At 42.5% G+C, this 17,975-nt stretch overlaps 1 pseudogene; it reads right to left on the bottom strand.

The window, feature by feature from the left end:
* Window positions 1–2,420: 2,420 nt before the first annotated feature.
* Window positions 2,421–6,797, bottom strand: LOC147361329 (ubiquitin carboxyl-terminal hydrolase 10 pseudogene; annotated as a pseudogene).
* Between the last annotated feature and the right edge of the window lie 11,178 nt (window positions 6,798–17,975).

Genomic DNA, 17,975 nt, shown 5'->3' with positions numbered 1-17,975 from the left:
GAGTGGCTGTGTTTAAGTATTCCGTGACCTATATTTTCAAACAATATACTGTGTGCCTCCTTAATGTAATACTTCTTGAAGTAGTAAGTCTTCATTACATTTTTATTTAATGAAAAAATATTTGTATAAATTGGTTAATAAATATCACCAGGCAATATAATATGTACCCTGTTCCTACTTTTCCCTCCCTTAGATTAATCCCCCCCCCCAAAATTGTATTTTTAATGTAGATTAAATTCCCTGGATACCTTCCCCATTCTTTCTCAAATTGCTTTAGCTATGTAGTTTTTTTATTCATTCAACAAAAACAAATACCTGTATTAACTGAACACAAGTTGCTTGCCTGTGTCAAGCAGTGTACTAAGTCATAATACTTTTGGCTTAATCTAGCCACTGCAACAGAAAACAGCTTAAACACATAGTTGTCTTTATTTATGTCCCTTAACATTTGGTAGGTATTTGCTAGGTGTGTGCAGCAGCTTATTGATGTTGGATCTCAGGATTGATATCTTTGCAGTTTGCTAGAACTATCCCTCCTGGTTGCAGTCTGGATACTGTAACTCCAGATATCACATCCTCATACAACATACAGAAGATATTCCACATTTCTCATTATATCTTAAGGGTGGAATTGAATTACAAGCCTCCTCCTAGATAGCTAGTTCCATCTTCCCTGAGATCAAGAACCTCCTGATACCTGAGCTAAATTAGTGTCTGCTATGTAAGAGGAGAAGAGAAATAGTTTTCAGTCACCAACAAAAATTTTTTCCAAATGAGTAATACAGAAATGAATAAGAGGAGCATAACTCCTGTCTTGATGAAGCTGACTCCTAGCAAGGGAGATAGTAATTTAAAAAAACAAAGCTAAACTGAAATTATATGTTGCTATGTGTGATGTTGTTGTTCTTGTTAGGTCACTAAGTCCTGTCAGATGATTTGTGATCTCATGGGTTGCAGTATGACAGGCTCCTCTACCCTCCACTATCTCCTTGAGTTTGCTCAAATTCACATCCATTGAGTCAGTGATGCTATCTAACCATCTCATCCTCTGCTGCCCCTTTTCTTTTTGTCTTCAGTCTTTCTGAGCATCATGGTCTTTTCTAGCGGGTTGACTCTCTACTATATGGCCAAAGTACTAGAGCTTCAGTTTCAGCATTAGTCCATCCAATGAATATTGAAGGTTCATTTCCTTTAGGATGGACTTGTTGGATCTCCTTGCAGTCCAAGGGACTCTCAAGAGTCTTATCCAGCACCACAATTTGAAAACATCAGTTTTTCAGCTCTCAGCCTTCTTTATGGTCGAACTCTTACATCCATGCATGACTACTGGAAAAACCATAGCTTTGACTATACGCATCTTTGTTGGCAATGTGATGACTCTACTTTTTAATACGCTGTCTAGGTTGGTCATAATTTTTCTTCCAAGGAGCAAGCATCTTTTAATTTCATGGCTGCAGTCACCATCTACAGTGATTTTGGAGCCGAAGAAAATAAAGTCAGCCACTGCTTCCACTTTCCCCCTTCTATTTGCATGAAGTTGTGGGACTGGATGCCATGATCTTAGTTTTTTGAATGTGGAGGTTTGTTTTCTTTTTCAGCTTTAAACCAACTTTGTGATTTTTATTGATGGGCAACAACTGTATACTCCTAGCTATCGCTAACTGTGTACATTAGAAACGTGGCATCATAGAAGAGCAGACAGCAGAATAAGACAGCAGCCGGAGGGAAATACCAATCTTCATTGTTTTGCTCCTTTTTCATTATGTGTACACAGAAGCATGAATGCACTTTGAAATCTTTTAATGGCAATAAAATTACAATCACCTTTCTATGTGACTGACATTGTAACTTCAAATATTTGATCTGCCATGTGTATGTAAGCAGCTTCTCCTTGCACAATTATTAAAATGTATTTTTCCTGTTAGGAACCAGCAACTTTTTTTGTGTTTGTTTATCTTTTGAGGAACTATTTCTTCTCTGGTAACTGGCTTGTTTTTGTTATTGATCAAAAACTAAAGGGTGAGGGATGAAAGTGTGATGGATTTAAAAATTTATCTTTTTTAAGGAAAGATAAAATTCATTTTCACAAATTTACAATTGTTGTTGCTGGTGCAGGACTTACTCTACTATGTAATTAGACCGGGAATCAAACGCAAGTTACCCTTCTTACTCAGAAATCACTATTATTTCAGAAATGGATTTCTCATGTATTTTCTTGAATCAAGCGACAGTCTGTTTCACCAGATGATTTTGATTTGGAAGCTAGAAGTCAGTGGAAGCTATGCTGTGCACAAACCACAAGGCGTCTCCTTTCACTCTAGCCCATTTTTGCGATAAGGATAAAGAGTCTGTCCTTTAAGAGCCACTAAAGAGAAGAGGGGAGGTGGTGAGAGCGGAGCCTACAAGCAGCCTAGGCGCGGCTACAGCAGGTCCACACAACTGTGGCGCGCGGAGGTGGGCTGCGAGCTCTGCGGTGGGCGTCGCTCCTGCTGCTGGCTGATGGCCTTGACGGTCCGGCTGATCACCGTGACCATCTGGCTGATCATCCTGACAGTTGGGCTGATCACCGTCACAGTCTGCTCGTCAGTGTGCCGCCAGCCCTTGAGCCTGATCTGGGAGATGTCCTGTGGCAGCCCGTGGCGCTGCCGCAGTGGTGGTAGACCACTGCAAACAGCCTATAGGCTCTGTGGCATTTAAAGTTCTTATTTTTAAGCCCCGGAGAGAGCAGTCTTAGTTACTCATTTCCAAGTCCGCAGGATATTCAGCATTTCTGATGCGCTTCTGACAGCCCCCAGTCTTGTACACGAACCGCTTGAGGTGCAGCAGGAGCATAAGACGGAGCTTTTCCAGAGTCACTCTCCAGCTGATCTCCACCTCTTGTTCAGTTTTGGTGGTGTCACCCTGGACAGACTCTCTGGCCACCAGGCTCCCCAGTGCATTCTGGACAGTGCATATCTTGTTGGACTGGATTTCCAGATGCAGATTGAAGAACAGCTGCCCAGTGGCAGACTCTTGAACTCTGCTGGTAAACCACAGACCTGATGTGTCTACCAAAAAATGCCAGCGATGGGGGTCTGAACAAAGGCCACCTGATGAGTGACTGTGGTCTTGTTTCCGGGGCCTGCTTACTCCCACTTGTCCTCACTTCCTTCTTCTGGTTCTTCCTGCTCCTCTTTGTTCACTGAGTGGCTTTTGGGTCCACTGGAAACAGTAAGGTTTTCATTATTTGGTGATAGAAGTTTCTTTTGGTTCTGCATTTCCTCATGGAGTCCATTTAGAATGAAACCTGAGTACTCCTCAGCATCTTCTTGCCCATCCTCTTCAGACAGGCTCCACTTGATCACCGTCAGGAGTCTACAAATATAAGTGGGTTCAAAGGCAGCTCTGGGGCAGATATCCCTCATGATTTTATCCCTAAGACCTTGTCTGGGTTTTGGAGGTACTGGCATATTAGTAAACTCATTCATTAGCTAAACAAAGCTGTCTGTCATGGGTGTGGATGTATAAGGGCTTTGCACTTTTAAATACAGGGGAATGAACTTCATCAGGTGATATATTGGTGGGCAAGCTACCAACGCCTGCAGTGTGGCTTTGATGTAGCACCAATTTCCTGTGTAGATCAGCTCACAGGGTTGCAACGACACTGGTTTATGAATCAGGGTGGTGTTCTCCAGGAACTCTGCAATCTTTATGGCTTCGGGATCCTCTGAAACTGGAACCAGCCCTTCCTTGACTTCTGCCTGCTTTTCAGAGATGAAGGGAGATGTGGTGGAAGGGGAATTCTTAGTTTCCACAGAAACCACAGGCAAGGAGGAAGAATAGAGTTAGAATCATGAAAAAGACTGGCCCATGACTTGGTGGGCTGACTGGTGGGCACCGTGCCCACTGCAGAGGCTGGGGCATCCACAGGAGGTGGGGTGCTCTAGGCCTTGCTGGGGCCGAGTTCGAGCTCTCCATGGTGTGCAACTCCACCCCACTGGCAGCTGTGCCCTCAACCAAGGATTCAAGTATTTGTCCCTTAGCGACTCCAAGGCTCTCAGTAGTCTCAGTCCCCATGGAAGGCTGAGCCACAGCTGTCCTCAACAGGGTGTTCCTGCTGGGAGTCAGCCCTGGGGCAGCCCTCAAGCTGCTCTGCAGTCCTGGCCCCGCCGTCCAGGGCTCGGGGAAAGCCTCAGTGAGGTGCGGCATCACTGACAAAGTCTGTGGTGTCCTGAGAGCTGCCCCAAGTCCGGGGGTGGGGGCGCTGAGGGCACATTCCCCATCAAGTCTGCATCCTTGGCGCCTACACTGTTGCAGATTGCTGGGCCAGGTGACCACCGACCAGGCCTTCTGCCGAAGGCCTGCCCTCGGCACTTTCAAGTGACTGTGATATCCAGGAGGAGGTTTTTTCTTCTTTTTGCACTCCCTTTCTCCTGCACAGTTGCACTTATCTCATATGCTAGCAAAGTAATTTAGGATTTCTATTTCTTATAGCTGGACACAGCTTATCTGATACAGTGATATATGAAGGCTATTTCTATTTTTAATTGTCAGAAAGTCTCTGATTTATCACAAATTCTCAAGAAAGATTATTTGTATGACGTATTGTTCAACGAATGTTGTAAAGTACTTTTCTAATGAAAGGAAATCTGCAATCTAATCTTATAAAACAACAGCAAAAAAAATCAGTTTAGGAATAATGTATTAAGTATTTTACTTATCTTAGAATGATATATATTTCCTATTAATGTATTCTTCTACAATTCAAGTTATATATTAATATTAAAACCTCAATGGAATTAATTTTTTGAACTCTCATTTGACAGAAAAAATGCAAATTTTGAAAGTTTATGTCCTATCCTTCCTTTAACTTTGAGTCATTGTATGGACTGAAAATTAGGTCTAGGAAAAGAAGAACTAAAATGGACTGGAATGGGTGAATTTAACTCAGATGACCATTATATCTACTACTGTGGGCAGGAATCCCTTAGATAAGGTAAGAAGAGGTTAATTATCTTTCTGAGACTACACACCTGGTGGGAGGGAAGGAACTAATACAAAAAGCTCCTGATTTCTAGATTAGCATTCTTATATTCTTCGTACCACCTCCTCTAGTGTTCCAGTAGTAAATAAAATTAATTTGAAGTATTAACTTTCATTGTATTGTAATACATCAGTTTTCTCAATTATATTAAGATATCAATAGCATATTCAAAAGCAGAGACATTACTTTGCCAACAAAGGTCCGTCTAGTCAAGGCTATGGTTTTTCCTGTGGTCATGTATGGATGTGAGAGTTGGATTGTGAAGAAGGCTGAGCACAGAAGAATTGATGCTTTTGAACTGTGGTGTTGGAGAAGACTCTTTAGAGTCCCTTGGACTGCAAGGAGATCCAACCAGTCCATTCTGAAGGAGATAAGCCCTGGGATTTCTTTGGAGGGAATGATGCCGAAGCTGAAACTCCAGTACAACCAGAAGGAGATCAGCCCTGGAATTTCTTTGGAGGGAATGATGCTAAAACTGAAACTCCAATACTTTGGCCACCTCATGCGAAGAGCTGACTCATTGGAAAAGACTGATGCTGGGAGGGATTGGGGGCAGGAGGAGAAGGGGACAACAGAGGATGAGATGGTTGGATGGCATCACTGACTCGATGGACGTGAATCTGAGTTAACTCCGGGAGTTGGTGATGGACAGGGAGGCCTGGTGTGCTGTGATTCATGGGGTTGCAAAGAGTTGGACACGACTGAGCAACTGAAATGAACTGAACTGAACTGAATATTTATTCCATTGTACATATGCACTACAAATTCCTTATCCATTTGTCTGTTGATGGACATCTAAGTTGCTTCCATGTACTAGCTATTGTAAACAGTGATGCAATGAATATTGTGTCTCAGGAGGGGCAGCAGTGAGGAGATACCCCTCGTCCAAAGTAAGGAGCAGTGGCTGCACTTTGCTGGAGCAGCCGTGAAGAGATACCCCACATCCAAGGTAAGAGAAACCCAGTCAATAATTTTGTCATACTTTGTTATGCAGCAGTAAATAACCAATACAGTGCCCCTTCCTCGAAATCATGACACAAGCTCTTTTTAGATCAAGGTTGGGAGTTGTTATGTATGACTGTGTTCTAAACTGCTCTCAAAAAGTATCTGTTCTTGGGCTTGCCTGGTGGTGCATTGGATAGGTGTTTGCCTGCCAATGCAAGGGACATGGGTTCGATCCTTGGTCCAGAAGAATTCCACAGGTTGCAGAGCAACTAAGCCTGTGCGCCACAACTATTGAGCCTGTGCTCTGTGTCCCGGGAGCCACAACTACTGAGCCCACAGGCTGCAGCTACTGAAACCCATGTGACTAGAGCCCATGCTCCACAACAGGAGAAGTCACACCCAAACACTGCAACAAAGAGCAGCCCCCTGCTCACTGCGATGCCCTCCAATCAGACATCACGCTCTGTCCATTTCCATATTAATGTGATGTCAATTCCTGTTTCTGTCTTAGGCTCTTTCAAGATGGTCTTGATGACTCCTCACATCTCTGCAGTGCTTCAAAATTAAATAAGATGATATTGAACCTGCATATCAGTTTTTTCATCCAAAGAATCAGTAGAATGTGAAATATTTAAGCCAGAGATAGAGTTGGTGAATGAGCCCGTGAATCCTTTAGGAGACCCTCTAAGTAACTGCAGGTAAAGCTGCCCAGCTGGCTTATTCTGCTTGGGTTTCTAAGATTCGTATGTCCTGGCCAACACCTCCCGCACATGGATACCCACTCACATGCTCAGTTTGACTCACCCTGGTCAGAGCCCTGGGTCCCCATGCAGGGTCTCTCACCAGCACCGGGATCTGTCTGTTACCTCACTCCAGCCAGACCTGCTCCAGGAGACTGGACCCAGCCCGCCCTCTCTTGAGTCCTGACACTGGTAACATAAGTTATAGCAGATAGTACCTGCTTCATCTCTCTCATGTAACCAAAGGGTCAGCCAGGGCTTCCTCCCTCTCAGACAGTGGGAATTCCTACCCACAGGCCAGTGCCTATCTGGACCCTCCCTTTGGTTCCCCACAGCCTCTACTCTTCTCAGAAGGTTTAACATCCATCTCTCCCTTTACACCAGTTTCTACAAGAAATCCAACCAAATGAAATAGGCTGTGATGGTCTGTGGATTTTTACTTCATGCTGGGAGGGTCTGGAAACATGAGGGTCTCCATGCAGCTGTCACTGTCTGGGCCCCTCTGCCTTTTCACCGCCTGGTGTCCTCTCAGGGGACCCGATGTGCTGAGCACACTCCAGTCTGCCCTGGTACTCACAGCAGTGCCTCTGCCAGGAGTTCTGGGTTATGAAGTTTCCTCTTTCTTATTATACTTGCTTTGGATACAGTTTCTAGAATGATCCGGTCTGATATCTTATAAGTTCCTCTTCTCACCTATTCAGCTGCCTTCCCCCAGTAGCAAAAAGTAACACACTGGTTTCCTTGGTGTGTGTGCCCAGAAGTGGGATTGCTGTGTTGTATGACAGTTGTATTTAAGTTTTTTAAGGAATGTTCACACTATTCTCCAGAGTGGCTGTACCAGTATGCATTCCCACCAACAAAAAGATTCCCCTTTCTCTACACCTTCTCCAGCATTTACTGTTTGCAGACTTTTTGATGGCAGCCATTCTGACCAACATGAGATGATATCTTATTGTGGTTCTGATTTGTATTTCTCTAATAATGAGTGATGTTGAGCATCTTTATATGTGTTTATTATAAAGGCTCATTTCTATAAACATGTTCTATGTAATCTACTCTACTTATAATTCCAAATTGGTAACTGTTTTTGATTTGTAATAGTCTCTTTCAAATATTTCTATTTCAAATTATTTACTAGGATCAGGTAGAAAGCTTCCATATGGATGAGTTTTAATTAAAATACCCGTGTGCCATGCACCGGAAAAGCATATTTTAAAGAGAAGTGCAAACAGACTATCACAATGAAAAAAATTCCATCTTTCTGGTGGCTAGAAACAGGACTAAGATGAAGCATGATTCTAAAACCAGCAATGTTTTTCATAAATCATGAGATTATCATTAACAACATTCTTATTACAAATGCCACTGTGATGTTCTTGCTTGTAGTGTGATAAGGGCTGCATCAGCAGGGTTGGTTTTGTGGCGTGAAGTGCTTAGTGTTCCATTTGCCCTGCAGGGTCTTCTGTGACAAACATGCTTCATCCATCCAATAACCAAAGTCAGCCATATGCAAATGTGGGCAACACTGATGATTTTCTACATATGTTTCCGAATATTAATAGATAAATGTTATATTTATTTCCTTTAATCTATTGTTGGTTACTTTTAGCTCTTTTTTCATCTCCTCCACAACAAAAACATATACTGTAAATGACTATTAATTTGGGGCATTTTTTTAGTAAATTCTTTGTCTTCTCTAATGTTAAAAGGCAATAGTAGCACTTAACCTTTGGCTTAAAAAAACATGATTCAATCGAGTTAAACTGCTGTTCTCCCAGAACTTAAAAAGTAAAATACCAATATAAATATGTGGTAATTATCACCAGAACTGTTCATTTTTAACTATTAAATTTAAACAAAGAGCAATTGCTGTTTGTTCATGCAAAACAAACAGTGCCTGCTTAAGATCTTTTTGATTAATTTGTCTCTCTGTGTGCAGATCCAAGAGAAAGCATCACCTTGGCCTCAGCACACACATCTATGAAATGGAAAAAACTTTGCTGTCCCAGTCAATTGTTAGGATTTTCCCAAAGCAGGGGTTTAGTGGTAAACAATGGAGTGGGGGGAAGTCCAAATCCTGGTGAACAGGCCAACATACCCAGGGTCTGGCAAATGCAGCCTAGTTCTAGGACCAGCATCAGGAAAAAGGAGGTGCTTTGCTATTGGTCTTCCCTAGTGACTCAGTTGGTAAAGAATCTGCCTGCAATGCAAGAGACCTGGGTTTGATCCCTGGGTCAGGAAGATCCTCTGGAAAAGGAAATGGCAACCCACTCTAGTACTCTTGCCTGGAGAATTCCATGGACAGAGGAGGCTGGCAGGCTATGGTCCATGGGATCACAAAGAGTCAGACATGACTTTAAGACTAACTTTTACTTTTTGCTATTGCGGGAAGGCAGCTGAATAGGTGAGAAGAGGAACTTATAAGATATCAGACCGGATCATTCTAGAAACTGTATCCAAAGCAAGTATAATGAGAAAGAGGAAACTTCATAACCCAGAACTCCTGGCAGAGGCACTGCTGTGAGTACCAGGGCAGACTGGAGTGTGCTCAGCACATCGGGTCCCCTGAGAGGACACCAGGTGGTGAAAAGGCAGAGGGGCCCAGACAGTGACAGCTGCATGGAGACCCTCGTGTTTCCAGACCCTCCCAGCATGAAGTAAAAATCCACAGACCATCACAGCCTATTTCATTTGGTTGGATTTCTTGTAGAAACTGGTGTAAAGGGAGAGATGGATGTTAAACCTTCTGAGAAGAGTAGAGGCTGTGGGGAACCAAAGGGAGGGTCCAGATAGGCACTGGCCTGTGGGTAGGAATTCCCACTGTCTGAGAGGGAGGAAGCCCTGGCTGACCCTTTGGTTACATGAGAGAGATGAAGCAGGTACTATCTGCTATAACTTATGTTACCAGTGTCAGGACTCAAGAGAGGGCGGGCTGGGTCCAGTCTCCTGGAGCAGGTCTGGCTGGAGTGAGGTAACAGACAGATCCTGGTGCTGGTGGGAGATCCTGCATGGGGACCCAGGGCTCTGACCAGGGTGAGTCAAACTGAGCATGTGAGTGGGTATCCATGTGCGGGAGGTGTTGGCCAGGACATACGAATCTTAGAAACCCAAGCAGAATAAGCCAGCTGGGCAGCTTTACCTGCAGTTACTTAGAGGGTTCTCCTAAAGGATTCACGGGCTCATTCACCAACTCTGTCTCTGGCTTAAATATTTCACATTCTACTGATTCTTTGGATGAAAAAACTGATATGCAGGTTCAATATCATCTTATTTAATTTTGAAGCACTGCAGAGATGTGAGGAGTCATCAAGACCATCTTGAAAGAGCCTAAGACAGAAACAGGAATTGACATCACATCAATACGGAAATGGACAGAGCGTGATGTCTGATTGGAGGGCATCGCAGTGAGCAGGGGGCTGCTCTTTGTTGCAGTGTTTGGGCTTCTCATTGTGGTGACTTCTCCTGTTGTGGAGCATGGGCTCTAGTCACATGGGTTTCAGTAGTTGCGGCCTGTGGGCTCAGTAGTTGTGGCTCCCAGGACACAGAGCACAGGCTCAATAGTTGTGGCGCACAGGCTTAGTTGCTCTGCAACCTGTGGAATTCTTCTGGACCAAGGATCGAACCCATGTCCCTTGCATTGGCAGGCAAACACCTATCCAATGCACCACCAGGCAAGCCCAAGAACAGATACTTTTTGAGAGCAGTTTAGAACACAGTCATACATAACAACTCCCAACCTTGATCTAAAAAGAGCTTGTGTCATGATTTCGAGGAAGGGGCACTGTATTGGTTATTTACTGCTGCATAACAAAGTATGACAAAATTATTGACTTAAAACAATATTTATTATTTCACAGTTTGTATGGATCAGAAACCTGGACATGGCTTACTTAATTGAGGCCTCTGTTTCAAGGTTTGCAATCAAGGTACCAGCTGGGCTGCAGAACTCTCAAGGCTCAGCTGGTGAATATCCAGTTCCATATTCACTCAGTTGATATTGACAAGATTCAGTTTCTTGTGGATTGTTGGCCAGAGGAAGCCCTCAATTTCTTGCAATGTGGGCCTCTTCCTAGGGCAACTGACAACATGGTGTCTAGCATTTATCAGAATGAGGAAGAGAGAGCAAGAGGAGACAAGCAAATCAAAAATTGGAGTCTTTTATAACCTAGCCTTGGAAATGGCATTCCATCATTTGCTAGCACAGGTCACAGGTCCAGCCAACTCTCAAGAGTCCAGCCCACCCTCACACACACATAGGTGGAGAGTTGGGGATCAGTTTATAAGCTGTTTAGCACAAGCAGTAAAACACAGAACAATGAGCTCCATTAAAAATCTTTCAATCTGGGGAAACATCAAAGGTGGGTTCTGAAGTTGTAGGCAAAGGGGAGCGTGAAAGCCTGGGTAAAAGGAGATTCCTTCTGTTTAGGCATCAACAGTGAGGGAATGAGAACATATTCCAGAAGGTGGCAAAATAGAAACACTGGTGGGATTTCTCAAGAAACATGTGAGACATCTGCTGGGCAAAGAATTATAAGATTAAAATCCACTTTGCTGTTAATGGTTCATTAATCAGAATTCTTTTGCCTCTTGAAAATCTAGGGGGTTAGAAGTCACAGCTGGATGCAGGCTCTCTCCACAAGGATCTTATATACAGCTTCTGATAGTTCCCAACTCTCATCCTCCTGTTTAATAATCCCCCAATATTTCTGTCTGTAACATACACCCAAGCCACAAAAGGATTGGTTGTCCTAACTTCTGTTACATGCCCACTACACAGCACCATCACTTTTCTGACAAAGGTCTGTACAATCAAAGTTATGATTTTTCCAGTAGTTATGCATGGATGTGAGAGTTGAACCATAAAGAAGGCTGAAGTGAAGTGAAATGAAAGTAGCTCAGTTATATTTAACTCTTTGTGATCCCATGGACAATTATACAGTCCATGGAATTCTCCAGGCCAGAATACTGGAGCAGGTAGCCATTCCCTTCTCCAGGGGATCTTCCCAACCCAGGGATCGAACCCAGGTCTCCCGCATTGCAGGCGGATTCTTTACCAGCTGAGTCACAAGGGAAGCCCAAGAATACTGGAGTGGGTAGCCTATCCCTTCTCCAGCAGATCTTCCTAACTCAGTAATCAATCAGGGTCTCCTGCATTGAAGGCGGATTTTTAAGAACTAGGCTGAACACTGAAGAACTGATGCTTTTGAACTGTGGTGTTGGAGAAGACCCTTGAGAGTCCCTTGGACTGCAAGGCGATCAAACCAGTCCATCCTAAAGGAAATCAATCTTGAATATTCATTGGAAGGACAGATGTTGAAGCTGAAGCTCCAATATTTCAGTCACCTGTTGTGAAGAGCTGACTCATTAGAAAAGACCCTGTTGCAGGGAAAGATTGAAGGCAAGAAGAGACAGGGACAACAGAGGATGAGATGGCATCACCAACTCAATGGACCTGAGTTTGAGCAAGCTCTGGGAGATGGTGATGAACAGGGAAGCCTGGAGTGCTACAGTCCATGTGGTCACAAAGAGTCGGACAGGACTGAGTGACTGAACAACAACAACAACAGCAGAGCCAATCATTGTGTCCAGGAGGGTGCAGTGTCATGACTGGCCTACCTGGAGACTCATCTTACTTGTAGAACTAAAGGCTGAGGTCACTGCTTGCAGTCATTCATACAGCCCCCCAGATATTTCCACTTTCCTTCCAAGCACACAGTAGGGTTGCAATTCTCTTTCATTGGGATAACTCATGACCATGTGACTTTGACCAATGAAAGGGAGCAGAAGGGATGGATGCCACTTAAAAAAATAACATTCTTATTGAGATGTAATTCACAAACCATAAAATACACTCTCTTCAATTGTACAGTTCTGTGGTTTTCAGTATATTCACAGAGTTGTTCATTTATCTTCTCCATCTGGTTCTGGGAAGTTTTCATCACTCCAAAGTGAAACCTAATGTTCAGCAGCAGTTGCTCTATCACCAGCCCCTGTCCAATGCTAATTTATTTTCTGTCTCTACAGACTTGCCTATTCCAGATGCTTCATACAATGTGTGGCCATTCATGACTGGCTTCTTTCAATGAACATAATGATTCCAAGGTCATCCCAGTTGTAGTATGATCAGTATTTCACTCCTTTCTATGGTGGAGTAATATTTCAGTGTATGGATTTACTGCATTTTGTTTATCCGTTCATTCACTGATGGACATTTTGGTTGTCTCCACTGTTAGCTGTCATGAATAATGCCGCTATGAACATTTGTTTACAGGTTTTTGTTCTTTTCATTTCTTTTGCATATATACTCAGGAGTGAGATTGCTGGGTAATGTGGTAACTCTATGTTTATCTTTTTGAGGAACTGCTAAGCTGTTTTCTAAAGCAGCTGAACTATTTTACATCCCCACCAGCAGTGTATAAGTGTTTCAGTTTCTCCACCAACACTTATAATTTTCTGTCTTTTAAATTTAACTATCCTTGTGGGCACCTTGTTGCGATTTTGGTTTGCATTTCTTTAATGACTAAAGATGTTGAATATCTTTTCATGTGCCTGTTGGTCATTTATACATTTCTTTGGAGAAGTGTCTTTTTAAATCATTTGCCCATTTTTAACTGGATTGTCTTTTTATTGTTGAGTGTTGAGTTCTTTATATATTCTGGATACAGGTCCCTTGTCAGACATACTGTCTGCATATATGTTCTCACATTGCTTCGTTGTCTTTTTACTTTCTTGAAGATCAAAGTTTTTCATTTTAATGAAGTCTAATTTTATTTATTTTTTTCTTTTGTGTCATAAAGAAGGAAACATTTTTGTTAGTGTCATACATACCTGAGATCATGAAAATTTAATCCCATTTTAAGAGTTTTATAATATTAGCTTTTTCATTTAATTTTGCATGTTACTTTTACATTTTTATTTTATATTTTACATTTAGTTTACATTTAGGTCTATGATCCATTTTGGATTAATTTTTCTATACAATATGAGGTAGTTATTCAACTTTATTCTTTTTTATGTGAGTATGTAATTATCTCAACACCATGTTAAAAAGACCATTTTTCAAATTGATAATAAGTGTAAAGATTTAATTCTGGGTTCTCAATTCAGTTTTATTGATGTTTAGCCTTCTGCTAGTAAATATGTGTACTTCCTTAGTAAGTTTTTCAAAGAATAATTTTTAAGTAATTTTATTTATTTATTTGTTTTTGGTTGCACTGAGTCTCTGCTGTGTTGCACAGTCTTTCTCTAGTTACAGGGAAGGGGCTACTCTTTGTGTGGTGAGCTGGCTTCTCACTGCAGTGGCTTTTCTCCTTGGAGCACAGGCTCTAGGCGTGAGGGCTTCAGTAGTTGCGGCGTGCAAGCTCAGCAGTTGTGGCACACCAGCTTGGTTTTCCCACAGCATGGGGAATCTTCCTGGCCAGGGACTGGGCCCATGTTCCCTGCATTGGCAGGTTTATTCTACCCACTGTGCCACCAGGGAAGTCCATCCTTAGCAAGTTTGAAATCAGTGCACATTTGCCACACTTTATTTCTCTGCTTCTTCATTGCTCCAGATAAGGGCTGAAATAGTAGCCTGAGTTCCAGAGGAAGGAGAATGTGGAGAAAAGCTTGGAACCCAAGCACTCCAGACATGGTGTGAGTGAGAATTCAACTTTTGCTTGAATTTACTAATATCCAGGATTATGTGCAGGCCTGTTCTGAAAAATTCAACACTAAAATTGACACTCCACATAGAGGGAGGGTGAAGACCCGAGAAAAGTCTGAAGAAAGAAAATGAGGAAGCATGCTGGTCAAGCGAAACTTCAGCTATAGTTTTAAACCCCAAAGGCTATGAACTTGAAATAAGTGTGTGTTGGGGGCCAGAGTGAGGTACTCCGCCTGTGACAAAGGTCATGAGGAAGGAGGCTCGACATACGCAAAGGCGGGATCGAGCCTCAGGAGTCCCCCTGGAACTCCTCGAGCATCTACCCCCATAACCAGAGCCTGCCTACTTTACTACTTTGTGCTTACCTACACCTCTGACTTTACGGGGGGCTGTCCCCCACCACCTCTTTCGGAGAAGGAGTTAACCTAGAGCTCCAGTTAATAATAATTCCTGGGCGTGATAAGAGTGTTTTAACCTACAAACTCCTCTGAAGGTTCTCTAGCCTGCCTGACAGGCTCGTCCAGCCACATGTGATTGCTCACAGCCTCCCAACCGTGAGAGGCACGAGATGCTTTAAACCTTCTAAAAACAGGTTCCTTAGAAAAGTTAGAAAACTATTAGTATAAGTATAATGGGCTAATTAGAAATTGTGTTGGTGAAGGGTTTTTCATTTGTTGAGCCAATGTTTGTTGCTAAGTCTCCATATCCCCTGCCCTTACACACATTAATGAATATATAGAAGGAATAAGTATTAACCTTTGATATTAATCACGCTAGACCTTAGGCTAAGTAAATTCTTTCCTTAACTAAAACCCACTACACCCTCACCCTGTAGGAATGTAACTTTACTTGGGTGGCGTCTGTTTTGAGAATAATCAGCCCTGGAGAAATAAGTGTCCTGATTGACTGACCGCTGTCACAAGGAGAGGGTCGTAAATTGTCAGCAGGCCCCCCTGGCCAGAAGATGATGTAACACCCCTAAGACCTCTGTATACATTTGTGTGAAGCACCTGACTTTAATAAAAGTCAGGACTGCTGTCCCCACGTGACTTTTGTATAACATCTCAGTGTATAAAAACAGACTCTGGAAAATAAAGAATTGGGATCAGTTTCTCGAAATACTGGTCTCCCCATGTCGCTCTCTCTCTCACTCTGGCTGAGTCTCCATCTGGAGCGCGGAACCCACCATGCTTACTAATTATGCCTGGGCTTCTAAGATCCGACTGGGGAGGCCTCAGTGTCTCCTCTCCTTCGGGAGAACGGAAGGACGCCTGCGGCCTACGTAAGTGGTGCAAGCTTCTTGTCTTGAAGTTTTATTGGTCCCCCGCGTAAACCAAGCTACTCAGCCTCTTTTCTCCACTGAATTTTCCTACTGAGCTATCCTTATTCTATTACTCTTTATATCTTTAATTAATATCTAATTGAAGCTATTGTATCCTGATCCTCGCCTATGCCGTCTCTCCTTCGAATACCCTGGATCAGCCGGGGCTGGTCCCCGGCAAGTGTGTTTTATATTTTTTGATGTAACCTGGGAAAATCTCAGTTATCTTACCAATATTAACACTAAAAACTGATTACTATGTCCTGGGTACTGGGGTAATAGGGACTCGGTGTGTAATATGGCATTTCTACCCTCAGGATCTTACATTCTAATTGGGAAGGTTGGATGTATACAAGGAATACAAAGAAGCATACAAGCTACATAATAAGTGATGGTAGAGAGATTTAAGAAGAAAATCTTGGATGATTAAGAAAGATTTCATTGTGTTATGATTTAAGTTGTTCCTGCAGGGAAAAGAAGGATTTAGACCATCAAGAAGGAAGGTGTATAAAAAGTGAGCAGAGGGGCATACAAAGTAGTGCCAACTTACTTGGGAGACAATTAATAAATGTATCAGTTTACCTGGAAAAACAAAATCTTTTGAGAAGTAATCAGGAGAAGAGTTTGGAGGGAAAATTGAAGAGTCTGTGAATGACGAGTCTAAGTTTTATTCTGAGGTAGCGGAACAGCATAAAAACATTTTTGGAAGAAAAATTACGTTTTTGTGAAATTAATCTTATGGCACTGACATTAGAAAAAGAAAAGGTACATCTACTTCATCACCTCTGAAATGACTGTAGATCAAGGCCACTCTTTAATGTATAGAGTAAATTCATCATTACAGTCTTGCAGAGATTTGGAAGTGTCAATTGCTTAACTATTGTTGTCTAAGCTAGAAATATTTCAGGCTACTGTAACAGATTGCCATAAACTGAAATTTTGGAATTGGAGTCTCTCAGTCATGACATCACCAGATGGTCAATACCGAAATCAGATTGATTATATTCTTTGCAGCCAAAGATGGAGAAGCTCTATACAGTCAACAAAAACAAGACCGGGAGCTGACTGTGGCTCAGATCATGAACTCCTTATTGCCAAATTCAGACTTGAAGAAAGTAGGGAAAACCACTAGACCATTCAGGTATGACCTAAATCAAATCCCTTATGATTATACAGTGGAAGTGAGAAATAGATTTAAGGGACTAGATCTCACAGACAGAGTGCCTTATGGACTATGGACGGAGGTTCATGACATTGTACAGGAGATAGGGATCAAGACCATCCCCATAAAAAAGAAATGCAAAAAAGCAAAATGGCTGTCTGAGGAGGCCTTACAAATAGCTGTGAAGAGAAGAGAAGTGAAAAGCAAAGGAGAAAAGGAAGATATAAGCATCTGAATGCAGAGTTCCAAAGAATAGCAAGGAGAGATAAGAAAGCCTTCAGCTATCAATGTAGAGGAAAATAGATCAAAATAGAGGAAAACAACAGAATGGGAAAGACTAGAGATCTCTTCAAGAAAATTAGAGATACCAAGGGAATATTTCATGCAAAGATGGGCTCGATAAAGGACAGAAATTCTATGGACCTAACAGAAGCAGAAGATGTTAAGAAGAGGTGGCAAGAATACACAGAAGAACTGTACAAAAAAGATCTTCATGACCCAGATAATCACAATGGTGTGATCACTGACCTAGAGCCAGACATCCTGGAATGTGAAGTCAAGTGGGCCTTAGAAGCATCACTACGAACAAAGCTGGTGGAGGTGATGGAATTCCAGTTGAGCTATTTCAAATCCTGAAAGATGATGCCGTGAAAGTGCTGCACTCAGTATGCCAGCAAATCTGGAAACTCAGCAGTGGCCACAGGACTGGAAAAGGTCAGTTTTCATTCCAATCCCAAAGAAAGGCAATGCCAAAGAATGCTCAAACTACCGCACAATTGCACTCATCTCACACGCTAGTAAAATAATGCTCAAAATTCTCCAAGCCAGGCTTCAGCAATATGTGAACCGTGAACTTCCAGATGTTCAAGCTGGATTTAGCAAAGGCAGAGGAACCAGAGATCAAATTGCCAACATCTGGTGGATCATGGAACAAGCAAGAGAGTTCCAGAAAAACATCTATTTCTGCTTTATTGGCTATGCCAAAGCCTTTGACTGTGTGGATCACAGTAAACTGTGGAAAATTCTGAAAGAGATGGGAATACCAGACCACCTGACCTGCCTCTTGAGAAACCTATATGCAGGGCAGGAAGCAACAGTTAGAACTGGACATGGAACAATAGACTGGTTCCAAATAGGAA

The sequence above is a fragment of the Bos grunniens genome, chromosome 12 (assembly GCF_055505025.1).
Source record: "Bos grunniens cultivar Pamir isolate PY7600 chromosome 12, Bosgru_T2T1.0, whole genome shotgun sequence".
Taxonomy (NCBI): domain Eukaryota; kingdom Metazoa; phylum Chordata; class Mammalia; order Artiodactyla; family Bovidae; genus Bos; species Bos grunniens.
Note: the sequence above shows the minus strand (reverse complement) of the source record. Positions and strands in the feature narration are given on the sequence as shown.